The sequence below is a fragment of the Panthera pardus genome, unplaced genomic scaffold, assembly GCF_024362965.1.
Source record: "Panthera pardus isolate Hobbes unplaced genomic scaffold, ASM2436296v1 HiC_scaffold_10, whole genome shotgun sequence".
Lineage (NCBI taxonomy): Eukaryota > Metazoa > Chordata > Mammalia > Carnivora > Felidae > Panthera > Panthera pardus.
The window spans coordinates 68,381,301-68,396,325 of NW_026526655.1; the positions used below are offsets into that span (position 1 = coordinate 68,381,301).

General features: G+C 37.5%; 1 pseudogene; it reads left to right on the forward strand.

Moving 5' to 3' along the window:
* The first annotated feature begins 14,668 nt into the window (after positions 1-14,668).
* Positions 14,669-14,784, forward strand: LOC128772709 (U6 spliceosomal RNA; annotated as a pseudogene).
* Positions 14,785-15,025: the final 241 nt, after the last annotated feature.

The window sequence follows — 15,025 nt, forward strand, 5'->3', positions numbered from 1 at the left end:
GACCCTCCCCCCTGAAAAACAAATTTAAAATCATACAGAATATACGGAACAACAATTTTTAGACATTGCACATCAGGAAGTGCAGAAAAAATGATCATTGAGAGAGAGGAAACAAATAAGATGATCCTGATGATTTCCCAGCTTACTGCCTGGCGGGAGTTTCCAGGTTTCAGCACAGAGAGAGGGAATCCAGGTGAAGCCCAGGAGGCTCTTGGAATCGAGGAAATGACACAGTTGGGAAGCCAAAGTGGCTGGAGTTCACAGGACCGAGTACCAGAGAAGACAGAGCTCTCCAAAATAAGTCTCGGAGCTGCATTGTACAGCAAAGTGACTGTAGTTACAAATACTACATTGTGTATTTGTTGCTAGGACAATAGATCTTAAAGGTCCTCCTCACAAGAAAAGAAATTTTTTAATAGGATTGTAATGTGAATTATGTAATGTGAATGTTAACTTGACTTATAGTGGTGATCATTTCATAATATGTACAAATATTGCATCGTTATGTCACAGACTTGAAACTAATACAATGTTATATGTCAATTATATTTCAATAAAAGAGGGAGAGAGCAAGAGAGCACATACTCCAGAGATCTGCAGAGGGTTGGTTCCCTGGAAGGCTTTGGGTGAGTACTGACCAGCACATGCACATGAGGAAATTGCCCAAGGTAGGGGATAAAACACCTGAAAGGCAGCAGAGAGAAAAACCTCTGGAACTCACACAGGACTAGAATTAATTTATATTCCCATAGAGAAAATGTAAGAAACTCATCATTCACAGGGCATCAAGTAGAGTACACGGCAAGGTGTTGGCTTAGTAATGGGCAGAAGTTAGCCCTAGACTAAAGATGGCTCTGGCTCTACCTAGCAAAATTTAAAAGCAAGACTATAAAATCAAGCTGTTTCCAAGTAACTTAATTGAGGTCCAGAACAAACCTCAAAAGTATTTACAGCAATATAAGTGTTTCTAGCACCCAAGAAAGTACAATTCACAATGTCTGTCATCCAATCAAAAATTCCCTGACATGCAAAGAAGTAGGAAAATATGACACATGGGGAGGAGAAAAAAAAATAATCAATAGAAATAGGTCCAGAAATGACACACATGGTATAATTAGTACACAAGGGCATCAAAACAGTTATAGGCATACCTGAGAGACCATAGTTCCAGACCACCACAATAAAGCAATTATCACAATAAAGTGAGCCAAATAATTTTTTGTTTCCCAGTGCATACAAAAGTTATGTTTACACTATACTATAGTCTATTAAATGTGCAATCACATTATGCCTAAAAAAATGCAGTACCTTAATTAAAAAATACTTTATTGCTAAAAATGCTATCATCTCAGCTTTCAGTAAGTCATATTCATTGATCACAGATCAATATAATAATAATAATAAAAATTTTGAAACATTATAAGAATTACCAAAACGTGATACAGAAACAATGAGCAAATATTAATGGAAAAATGGTGCTTATAGACTTGCTTGACATGGGGTTGCCACAAATCTTCAATTTATAAAAATTGCAAATCCACAAAGCACAATAAAGTGACGTATGCCTTTATTATAACTATATTTTTATATTCAAGAAGTAGAAAAAAAGGGAGAATCACAAAGACATTCATGATAAAATGAGACCCAAATCAAGCTTCTAGAGATAAAAAAAAAAATATGCAAGACTTGACCAAAAAAAAAAATCACTGGGTAGAACCAACAAATTAGACAATGAAGAAGAAAAGATTAGTGAACATGAATACATCATAAAAGGAAATATTCAACCTGAAAACCAGAGAAATTATATTGGGGAAAAAATAAATAGAGTCTCAGTGAGCTGTGGGACTTCAAGTAGCTAATGTAACTATAATTGGAGTCACCCAAAAGGGAAAACAGAAAACAACAATTTGAAAAATAAATGTGTGGGGAGTGGGGGAAATGGATGAACTCTTTAAAATAATTGTTATTTGGTTTGAATAAATTGAAAAAAAATTAAAAAATTAAATTAAAAGGCCTGGAAGGACATAAACCAGGCATTTCAGTGGCATAGAAAATAGTACATGACTTTTAGTATAAACCTTGGAGATTAACAATAATTAATTCAGAACATGGGACAAGACAATGTACAGATAATAGCATGTAATTACAAACAGCAAAACTTAAAAAAAAAGACTAATGTCAAAGCTGATGGATAACAGTTTCTGAATCCCCAAGACAGACCAATAGGTGAATTACCAGTGTGATGCACATTCACTGTTCAAAAGAGAATTCAGAGTGGTGACATACCTCTAACCCCGGAGGAAATAAATAAAAGGCTTGAAAGTCTCTGGGGACCAGCTGGTCCTACAGGCTTTCCATAGACATTTCATTAATGTTCTTTTCCCAAATCACTCTGTCTCCAGATGAAGTAATAGTGCTGAAGACTGTTATTATCTGAAATGCTCTAATAATAATAATATTAATAAATAATAATAATAATAATTCACATACTAATTATAGTAACATATGAATGTAATGTAAATATTCATACGATCCATTATTCTTCAAAAACAGCAATCCCCTGTGGAATTGTAAAAATCCACAAAATTTTTGCACAGTTAAAGCTTTCTGAATTTTACAAATTTTACAGAAATATTCACCATGGGAAAATTTAGAAAGAGAATTTAGATAGTAAGAGAATTCTAGAGAAATGTATATGAGGTGTGGGGCGGGGGAGCGGAGGGGAGCTGAGCCTTGGGACCGCAAAGAGCGTAAAGGCCTTGTAAAGCTAGAGACAGTGGTCTTATCTTTCCCCCTGGAGAGATTAATATACATTCTAGAGAGAGTAAAAACATCCTTCCCAAACAGCAAAACACTCAGGTTTGTTTGTTTGTTTTCTGGGGTTTTCACCTACAATATAGACTAGTATATGTAGAATAACTTGAAGGTCTCATTGCTTCATCCCAAGGTTAAGAAATCAGGGCTCTGGGAAACTACACGCTTATTTGCTGTGTGTAATAATGGTCTTCTACCACCATGAAAACCTTATATGTGTATTCGGGCTAATAAAGGAAAAGAATAATAAGGGTCAAAAAGTTTCCAATTTTGTTGAGAATTATAGACCTATAGATTCAAAATGCTCAACAAAGCCGAAGCACAAGAAACTTGAATAAAACTACACTGAAACAGGGGCACCTGGGTTGCTCAGTCGGTTAAGTGCCCAATTCTTGACTTCAGGTCAGGTCAAGATCTCAGGGTTTGTGAGTTCGAGCCCAGCATTGGGTTCTCTGCTGACAACATGAAGCCTGCTTGGGATTCTCTCTCTCTCCCTTTTTCTCTCAAAAGACATAAATAAACATTAAAAACAAGCAAAAGCCCCCCAAAACTACAGTGTTTGAAATGCAGTTAATTAAATAGCTTGAAACACACATTAAAGAGAAAAGTCTTAAAATTCACCACAGGAAAAAGACAGCATATACAGAGGAACAAAGATCAGAATGACAGCCGATTTCTTGGTGAAAATAATGCAATCTTGAAGACAGTAGATAATTATCATTGAAGTACTGAAAAAAAAAAGATGTGTCAAAGTAGAAATCTATACTCCGTGAAAATATCTTTCACAAATAGAGAGGAAACAAAGAAATTTCTTAGACATTCAAAAGCTGAAAAAAATTAATCACCAACAAACCTGAATTACAAAGAAAATTGAAATTCCTCAGGCATGATGAAAATGATACTAGCTGGAAATCTGGGTATACACAAAGGAATTAAGAATGCCAAAATGGTTAACATATGTGTAAATATGAAAGATGTTGTTTTATAATTTTTCAATCTTTTAAAATTATATTTTAAAATGATCTTTTTTAAAGTTATCTTTTAAAAGATAACTCACTTGTTAAGAGCAAAGTAAAGTACAATATATTTTTGCTTTTATAACATATTTAGGAATAAAATGTATGATAATGGCACAAAGACGGGAAAGACAGAATGTGAAGTGTACTATTACTTCAAGGTAAATTGTGGTGAGTTAAAGAATATATTTTGTACTCTAAAGCAACCCTTTTAAAAAGGAAAAAAAAAGAGTTGTAGCTAATAAGTCAACAAAGGAACATATATTGGAACAGTTTTTTTTTTTTTAAACCCTCAATCCAAAAGAAGGAAGAATATAAGGAAAAGGGTAATAAGTCACTCAAGATTTGAAAGTTATCCAGGACCACAGGAGCTGACTTGTTCTAGGACAATTTAGAAGACAGTTTTCCTATGTCTTACAATATTGCAATCCTTGATCCAACTATGAATCTTTGATCTGTAGTGAAATCAATGATCAATAATCATATTACCAGAACCATATCTCAAATGTGAAGAAGGTTGAATTACTGCAGTATAAAATACCTCTTCCTAAACTGAAATACATTCTATGGGAAACTGTTCAACTATCTGTCTGTATGTAACAAGCTGACTAGGAGGTAGAATCACCAGGGTATAATCTACTAGAAGAAAGTACATGTTTCAGGGGCGCCTGGGTGGCTCAATCGGTTGGGCAGCCGACTTCAGCTCAGGTCATGATCTCGCGGTCCGTGAGTTCAAGCCCCGCGTCGGGCTCTGTGCTGATGGCTCAGAGCCTGGAGCCTGTTTCGGATTCTGTGTCTCCCCCTCTCTGACCCTCCCCTGTTCATGCTCTGTCTCTCTCTGTCTCAAAAATAAACGTTAAAAAAATTAAAAAAAAAAAAAAAAGAAAGTACATGTTTCCTTGGGGAGCAAGAGCACCACCAGTTCTAGAAGACATTTTTGAGCTGTGCTTTGTGCCTGTCACTGAATCTTCCACGGGGTTACAGAGGAGCTCACTTCACCCTGAGCCTGCCTCCGGACCCACTATCAGCTGTAGATGATACTTGATTGCAAACTCAGGATTCTAGTTAATACCATGACTTTTCCATAGACCTAGGATGATAGATACAGGTTAGGTTCTGAAATAAATCAGAAAAAGGCATCAGAATACAAACCATCAAACCCAGTCACAATGTCCAGGGGAAAGGAACTAAGGAGACAGTATTGGCTAATCTGTGGATTGCATCCCCCTACTTTCTCAACACCTCACTAATCTTCTCTGAATTTGCCTTTTTGTGAGAATACAGTGAAACAGTATGACTGGCTAAGAACAGCTCACTTATTTTAGAGTGCTAGTCAAGCAGTCCACCTGTGTGAAATCCTAATTGTTGGACTTTTGCCAAAGTATGTCTTACCCACTCAGTAGCAGCTACATCAAACTGCCCTGTCCTCCAGGAACCCTTCTCAGCATCTGGCAGACTGTTGGTAAAAGAGAACTGGAACAATACAATTTAGTTAATATGGGGATTAAATCCATGGTCCCTGCCATGATTAGTGTGATGCAATAGCCCGCTGAACTAACCCACTCTTCCTCTTACAGTTTCATGAAGCAATGGAGTGATAAGGAAAGGACTGGAGTTAGAACAAACTTTGAATGACCTGTTTAATTGTCCTCTGCACGACTTTTGTGTATATAATCGATGATCCTTGTTTGGGGGTTTGAGAGTTCAAGTCCAAGTAGGTAACATTTGAGACAGGGAAGGAGGACTGTTGGACAATGGAAATAGGTCAATGATTTAATTTGCTAAAAGGAGAAGCATTTGCTAAAAAGAGAATCAGAATCATAACTGTCTACACAGCAGTCACTCTCTCCTTCCTTCTTCCTAGCAGAATCCCAGTTTTGTTTGGGTACCCATGATCTCTTTCGGCCACATTCAGGGAAAGCTGGACTCATCCCCAGCCAGAGGGCAAGAATGGTATAGTTTAAGGCAATCATTACGCTCCTATTCTCCTTGCCAGGTATCTCTTTAGAGAGGAACATATGACACAACTTTGGCCAGAAATTTCAGGGGAAATCTCTTTACAAGGTGGAGGAAGGAGTACTCTTCATGCTTAAGAAAGACACAGGAAGCAATGTCCCTCTTACTCCGCTATCATTGAGCATAAAGTCCACACATGTAGAGGGTGGAGCCAAAAGACTGTAAAGAAATGGATCCAGGATCGTTCTTTATCCTTCCTGAAGACTGCCCTTCTTAGGGACTTCTTTGTATATAAGTCCTTAGTTTGGGGGCCACTGGTATAGGAATTTTCGGATACGTGTAGAAAATATCACTCTTGTTTATTATTTAAATTTTAGCTAACATACAGTGCAATATGGGTTTCAAGAGTAGAATTCAGTGATTCATCACTTACATACAATAAATACCCAGTGCTCATCACAGTAAGCACCCTCCTTAGTACCCATCACCCATCTAGCCCATCTACCACCCACCTCCCTCCGTCAACCCACAGTTTTTTCTCTGTCATTAAAAGTCTCTAGTGATCCACTTCCCTCTCTTCTCATGTTCCCTCCCTTCCCATGGTTCATCTGTTTTATTTCTTAAATTCCACATATGAGTGAAATCGTATGGTATTTGTCTTTCTCTGACTGACTTATTTTGCTTAGCATTATACATTCCAGTTCCATAGACCTACCCTACGATATCATTCTGATACAATTTTTCAGCCCACTTACTTCTCAAAGAAGTAAGTAAACCTAGGAGGCAAAGTGACTTAACCAAGGCCATAAAACTAATTAAGAGCAAAGCCAGGGCTAGACAAGCAATCATCGTGCACTGAGAAACTGCATGCTGAAATCCAAAAATAGTATTGGAATATCAAATTTAGATGCACTCACATACCCATGGCTAATCCATGATTCATAATCATTTTTACCGAAAGAAATTAACGTCACCAATACTTCCTGAGTAATTTGTTGTTATATTTAATCTGTGTATAGTTAGCACATGCTGTTATTTGTTTTACATGATTTTCTAAAACTTCTTACAAATTCATGCAGTGTTAACAATATGCACCTACAGGGTGCTATTCAAAATATTCAATAATTGATATGGCAAGAAATCCATCCAATCCAAACAGACACTGATTGATTATACCCCTTGGACAAGGTATTAGAGGTTCTCTTTTGCCAAAGCTTACCCACTCACTTGCTAAAATAGAAAGATGTCCTGGGTTCACATGGAAGGAGATGGGAGCCAGGGAGCTACACAGAGAGGAGGGTAGTTCAGTCTTTAAAGTCAGTTTGTCTGGGGCGCCAGGGTGGCTCAGTCCGTTAAGCATCTGACTCTTGATTTTAGCTCAGGTCATGATCTCGTGGTTCGTGAGCTCAGGCCCTGCATGGGGCTACAAGCTGAGGGTTCAGAGCCTGCTTGGGATTCTCTCTCTCTGCCCCTCCCCCTCCCCCACTCACACAGGAATGTGCTCTCCCTCTCAAAAATAAATAAACTAAAAAAATCAGTTTGTTTGCACCATTGCACGCTGGCTCACGTCAAGTTTTATGTTCTATAAAACATAGCACCTGATAATCTTGTGTTTTGGTTTTACTCTCTCTTCTATTTAGAATATGAATTCTTTAGAAATAAGAATAATATGTAACATTTGTTAGATTTTGTGTGTGTGTGTTTCCAATAATACTTAGTCCCTGGAGGTCCAATAATTAATGAATATTTTCCCCAAATGCTAAAATATGCCAGGAAAAAATTTTCTAGACTCATTCATTCACACTACTAATTTTTATTAAGTGCTACTAAGTCGCAGCTGCAGAACTGGGGGGTGGAGACAGGGAGAAAAGCCAGCTACAGCCTCCTGAAAATCATAAGCTCTACTTAAAAAGTAGTCAGATCTTGGGGTGCCTGGTTGGCATCCAGCTTCAGCTCAGGTCACGATCTCATGGCTCATGAGTTCGAGCCCCACGTCAGGCTGTGTGCTGACCGCTCAGAGCCTGGAGCCTGCTTCGGATTCTGTGTCTCCCTCTCCCGGCCCCTCCGAGAGACACTCACTCTGTCTCTCCCTCTCTCTCTCCCCCCAAAAATAAATAATAACATGAAAAAAATTTTTAAAAAGTACTCATTTCTTGTCTACCTAAAATCCTGAAAACAGACCTTGGTGTGTAGGAGAGTGTAGGCCTAGGGATACATGGAAGGGCCTTTGGAAAGTATACATTTGGAAGAAACTAGAGTGTTCCTAAATAGTTGCATTTCCTCTCTTTTCAAGGTCACTGTGCATCTCAGCAGGAAACTCTCCATTTTCTTGCTTGCTCTTCACCCTTCTTGCTCTCTCGTATAGTACATGACACAGGGGACCACTACTGCATATTATGTCTTCCTACTTTTCTAACTCCACTGATCCTTTCATTGGCTCCCCTTCTCGTCCTGTAACCCAAAAGACATGTTTTCTGAAATTTAATATAAGCACCTTTCTTTGTGCCTTTTGTCTTTAGCTGACCCACCACCCACTCCTACGTCAAATATCAGATTTCACATCCATCTTAAATCGATCTCCCATCCTGAACCTCAGCCTTTCCCTCAGTTCCAGATCTTCGCTACTATCTTCTTCTCTGACTGGTTTATGCATCCATCCACCGCCTCTGAGCTCACCTTCTGCTTCATTCAACTACTCGTGACCATGACATTGCCACCCTCGGGTCATCCTGTTGTGTTCGTCTTGAATTGTTTTAGGTCCCCCTTCACGCCTTCACCGGCACAGTAGAGTGTAACACAGCTGAGATCAGGAGTCAGGTACACCTGGCTTCAAACCCAGTCGTAGCCACTCGCTAGCCAGGTGAACTTGGGTATGTTAATTAACCTTGGAGTCTCAGTTCCACCAATTATAAAGTAGAGGCAATATTTTCTAGCTGTGGGAACTCAATGAGCTCATGTATATAAAATACTTGATGAACAGCAGGTGTTCTTTTCCTCTTAAAGCCATTTATAAAATCAATTGCACTATCTAAATGATGCTGCCTCATCATTCAAATCTACATTAAACTGTTGGTTTAATTTTTTCTCAATTGAGGGGCTTCATTTCTCTGAGCCTTAAAGAATTTTGTTTGTACTCATCTAGTAACATGAACCCCACTGAAAAATTTTTGGAATTTTTCTCACAAGCTAGATTTTTGGAGTTTCCAGGTTATCGCTGTCCAACATGGTAGTATTCAAATATTAATTGATGACCATTCATATTTAAAGGTAAATTAGGGGCACCTGGATGGTTCTGTCGGTTAAGGATCCGACTCTTGATTTTGGCTCAGGTCATGATCTCACGGTTCACGAGTTCTAGCCCCACATCAGGCTCTGTGCTGGCAGCCCGGAGCTTGCTTGGGATTTTCTGTATTTCTCTGTCCCTCCTTTCTCTCTCTCCCTCTCTCTCACTCTCTCTCACTCTCTGTCTCAAAAATAAAACATTAAAAAAATAAAGGTAAATTAAATATAATTAGATGCTATTCAGTTACTCCAGCCACATTTCAGGTGCTTAATAACTACAGGTTGCTAGTAGCTACCATAATGCCATACAATATCATCTGTTCGAGAATATTTTTATCATCTAAATTTTAAACTCCTTCTTTGATGGCAAAAATTACGTCTCTGCATTTTTTTCAGTTTCGTGTTCTCTGGGGTCCCCTGTACTTGGTGGGCATTTAAAAATACATGTCGTAAACTATTTGTGAATTGATAACATTTGTAAAAAATCAGTACATGAATGATATCCAATGGGTGGTGTTTTTTTTTTTAATCTCTATTATTATGTGCTATTGGTTGTGAATCAGTAATTGTTGTTTGCTTTGTGTTTACCTTCTGCTGAAGAGGATCATGGGATGGCTTTCTCAGTTTCTTGCCCACAGGGCACCATCTAAGGCGGGTCCAGTCTAACCAGGCTGGTTCTGGGACTTTTGAAAGAGAATGGGTGGAAAGAAAGGATATACAACACAGGTATTCAAGAGTAAGTGGAGGATTTTTAGAGGGCAGCAGCTTAGAGGCTGCTGAAGTGTTTAAGGGTAATAAATTGAGAAAGAAAAATGGGAATTTAAAAAAGTATTGCAAGGACCTATGTGCCACCTTCCTTATGTGGAAAAATAGGAAGTAAAGACTTGAAATATTTGAATTACCCATTATTTCATGCACTTTGCTTTTTTAACTACAGTACTATCCTAGGTCTGAATGTATATGGATCACAGTTTTATAAGCATTATAATGATATAACATCACATTACAACTTACTTCTTTGAATGCATGGGTTTTCTATTACATGACTTCTATTTCACATAATATCAAATATGCTCATGCTGGCCATTTATATTAATAAAATAAGTCTAAAATTATATGGGAAAAAATGCATGACTTCTCCATTTTCATTGCATGACTGGCCATAGACAAATCTAAGAACCAACCTAAAGTTGTATAACCATCTATATATGATATCGGCTAACAGTGGCATTCAGAATTTCCAGAAAAGGAAAGGACTCCCCTCTTAGCAGGCCGACACAGGTGCATTCTCTAAGAGGGGCATGAGGAATAGAGCCCCTTGACTCCTTCTGACATTAATGGGCAATCCCACAGCCGGATCTCTGTGCCCTGCCTTGAGAATTTACCCAGCTGTAAAATTGCATTCTACATAGTTTCATGTGGGAAGATGACGCATGTCACTCCTGGAAACTATCACATGTTCCCTATAAATTATGTCGCTAAACAGCTTTTACCATGGGGTAGTCAGTGTTGGCTTACAGATTTTTTTATCTTCAACATTCTAAGAATGACAAGGAAAGGTATTTTCACTGCTGCAAAATCTATCATATGAAGGTCAAACAAACACTAAATTACTGTTTCTTTAAGATATTTTTGGTAGTAAGGGTATTGGCATTTTATTTGACCTGATGCTAAATCAATCATTAGCAAGCACTTTGACAACTTCTAACTGAACCGATTACTAGGCTATATACGTTAAATGCCCTGCATGGAAACACAAATGTTTTACATGATCAATTTCTCTTTATCTGGCTTTTTCATTTGGGTTTAGGATGATGTTGATCAATGTTATGATTTTCATAGGATCAATTTTCAATTAATGAAATATGGATTCAATTAAAATACATGGTTAAAGCCAAACAATGTGTTCAGACAGTTCATGTTGCTGTGTGTGTCTTCTCTATTATCATGAACTCTATTGAAAGCGCAGGTTGATTTTCACCTTTTTAAAAATATTGTTCTACAGTCATTGTGACAGGACAGACAGCTGTGCTCTTTACACCAAACCAGCATCGTCATTAGCTAGTTGTCTGACTTGTTAATTTTTCTAATGTTCACTTTCACAAATACAAAATGAACATTGTGTTAATTATTCCACAGACTTCCTGTAAGGATGTAACAAAACAATATATTTAAAAAAAGACTTAACACAGGATCTGCTATATGAGAAGTGTAGTAGGCACTTTTAAAAGTAGGCTTTTAAATCAGCACATATTTAATACATATGGAGCAAATCTGTCAGTCAAACTCATCTTATTCGTTTTCCAATTCCAACTACCTTTCTTCAACTTCACTTGAGTGTTCAATCAATGTTTATAAGCTTTCTATTGTTTTGTTGATCCTTTCCTTTGTTCCTTTAGTTGTATATTCATTATTACTTTGACACACATAAGATGACATTTCAGAGGAAAACATTAAATATAGAAGCAACTCAGATTTGACATCCCATCAGCTTTTGGAAGAACTGTGAAATTCACTTAACTGTTATGATATCACCAAGTCCACAACAAATGGACTTAAAGTGAGAGCTGGCAAGAGGCCAGAAAACTGTCCTCTCAGGAAATAGCAAAGACATCACTCTGCAGGGCAACACCTGCAAGACAATGAGTAGTTCGGATCTATCCTCCGTGGGCCAACTTTCTTTTGGCTTCATGGGAACAAGCACTTGTTTCCTAAGATCTCGTGTATTCGTTGCCGTTTTCTTCAACTTAAATGCAAATGACAAAACTTGATTCCATCTCACACAGCATTTAATATTCTGAAATTGGGATGAGACAGGTCAGGGTATAGAGGTGGGTAATTATCTGCAAAGGATATTTATTAAAGAAGCATCCCAAGACACCCCCAAGCCCCAGTAGAGTGCTGGTAGTCTTTCCACACAGAAATTGCTCAGTAAGTGTACATTGAACAATGAATGAGGCAGAACCAAGTGGTACTGACTCACCTTTCTTATCTCCCAGCACCCAGAAGAATATTTAGTACAAAAGAGGCTAATTTAATAAACACTTGATGACTTGAATGTAGTGTTTGTGGGGCAGGCCATATTCTTTGGGTTATTCCTCTTGAGTTCTTAGGCTGGACCCTTAGGCCAATGCCACTGAATTAGGATTGAGATCTTTCGTTCAAGAATTGTTCTGAGGACCCGGGAAAGCCATATTAATTTATGTACGTCAGTTTGCTTTCTTAAAACCAAAGCAATTCCAAGACACTTTTTTCCCTTGGCAAACTTTCTATCCTTGACAAACCATCTACTAGAACTCATCAACTCACAAACTTCCCACTCAACACACACATACAATTAGAGGATACACAAGGATTTGGCCAAATTAATAGAGTCTCGGTAATATGCCCAGTCAAACTCTGAATCTTGATGTTCAATTTGAGTTAAAACTTTCGATGTTTTCTCCTCCTCAATCAGATTTACACTCAATGATGCATCATAAATTATCCTCTGCTTACAGGAAGTCAGATTTTTCCTTTCTCCCCAGTGTTAAACAATCATTTATATCTTTGGTCATTCCTTTCCTGTGGCCTGATAAAATCTCTTTTCTCCAATCTTCCATTCTAGAGTTTCAGGACTCATCTTCAGTATAAAGTCCCATGGCACCTTCTTTAAGAAGGTAGGTTTTTTGTAATCCATCCTTGCCAATGTACACAACACTTCAGAATATTCTGACTGGGATAAATGCTATTTCTTAACAACCATGGATTAAAAGTTCTTTGAAGGCAGATAACATTTAGGTATTTCCTTTATTTTTACATAACTCCCATAACTCCTATCAGAGAATCCAGCACTCTCAGAGCTCAATATGTGTTTGGGAGTTTGAACAGCATTTATAGAGTAGCAAGATTATGTAAGGACAGGCAAGAGGGGAAATGTTTGTATGTACAGATCTATACTGAAATTATGCATACTAACTAAAATGGCAAACATCAAGAGAAATTATGCCCAGCAGCTAAAATGATTGTATCTAAATACCATATGTTTGACTCTTTTTTTGGTCAGTTTTGTCCCACTAGAATGTAAGCTTCATGAGGGCAGAAATTGTAGTTTTTTTGTTCATTGTCTTATCCCCAGTACAGAGAATAGTGCCTGATACATTGTAGGTGCTCAATACATATTTATTGCATGTATGAAAGCTGTCTTTTCTTGTTGTTTTTGTTTTATTTTTGCCTGTATTTCTTTTCTTTTCCTTTTCTCATTCAATGAATAAGTGAATTTAAGACAGTAATTTGAATTTAAAAGGTATTGCTTCCTTTTGGCTTACTTGATATACATATTCCCTTCGTCCTCAGAATAAAGTTATTTGAAGCACATCTCACCCAAACTCCAAGCCTTTCTTCCTTAAAGAACTCTCTTGATACAAGAGACTGAAAGAAAAACCTATCAAACAGCAAAGCATATGGATTATCTGTAAACAATTTTGAAAGGGGAAAATGAAAAAAAGTGATTAGTTTTTATTTGTGTGTGTGTGCGCATTTTTCAATGTTTTCAAATATCTTCTTTATTAATTCCATTTTTTTACACAGCTCAATTCACCCTCAAGAAGGTCAGGATAGGAGGAACATACCTTACCATCATAAAAGCCATATGTGAAAAGCCCACAGCTGATATCATCCTCAATGGGGAAACACTGAGAGCTTTCCCCTTGAGATCAAGAACACGACAGGGATGTCCACCCTCACCACTGTTGTTTAACATAGTGTTGGAAGTCCTAGCCTCAGCAATCAGATAACAAAATGAAATAAAGAGCATCCAAATTGGCCAGGAAGAAGTCAAACGTTCACCTTTCACAGATTATATGATACTCTACATGGAAAACCCAAAAGACTCCACCGAAAAGCTGCTAGAACTGATACATGAATTCAGCAAAGTCACAAATATAAAATCAATGTACAGAAATTGGTTACACAGCTCAGTTCAAAGTAATTTAGTAATAAGACCAAGTTAAGAGTGCTGCACTCCCCCTCAGAAGGCCATTTTACTACCATTTCTGAGGACTAGTGCCATTCTAATGAGAAGTAGGTAGAGGAAATCACAACTCTTAGCAGCAAGTAAAGCTACACACAAAGACTGAAGAGAAAATGCAGTGGTTTACATCTTTGGGTAGCAAAGCAGGTAATACTTAGTTTATTGCCCAGGAAATGTAAAGCAACGTTCAGATTCATAGGCTCTCACAGCTAGCATTACATACTCTGTTTGGAAAGGATTGCAGATGATATCTAGACACCCAATCACCACCTCGGTTGCTTTACTTGAAGCTTCCAGCTCCTATTAGCAACATCAAAATCTTGTATTAAAAAAATGGAACATTAGGTCATTTGCCAAATCTTTACTGAAAGCAGTAAGCCACTGTAAGTTAGATTCCTTGCAGAAGGGGTGGGGCAGAAACATCAGATCAAATTGATATTCAGGTTGACCTTATCGTTTCCAGTCATCTCAAAACTTTAATTCACTATCAATTGTGTACTTATGTCTTTGTTCATATTTCTCTCATATTATTTTTAATGGAGTACTTTAAATCATAGGTACATACATATTATTTGCAAGCATTTGGAGAGTGTTCATTTCAGCAGCACATATATTAAAAATTGGAATGATGCAGAAAAGATTAGCATCGCCTCTGTGCGAGGACGACACACACATCTGTGAAAGAATTTGGAGAAGAAAATATTTGTGACTATTTTAAAGAGAGGCAGCTAAAAATGAGAAAGCAAAAATGTCCATATACTTTATACATATCAAAATATTTCTGTTAAGTGGAGTTTATTTTTATTTTAAAGGGCTTTCGTTTTCTTGCTTATAATCTAGCATGAATATTTGATGAGTCAAGATTCTTGCCCTAAAAATAGGTTATGGTTTTTGTAGGTATGCTTTAAGCTTACTTGCATTTATGATAATACAGTTTTATTTTCTC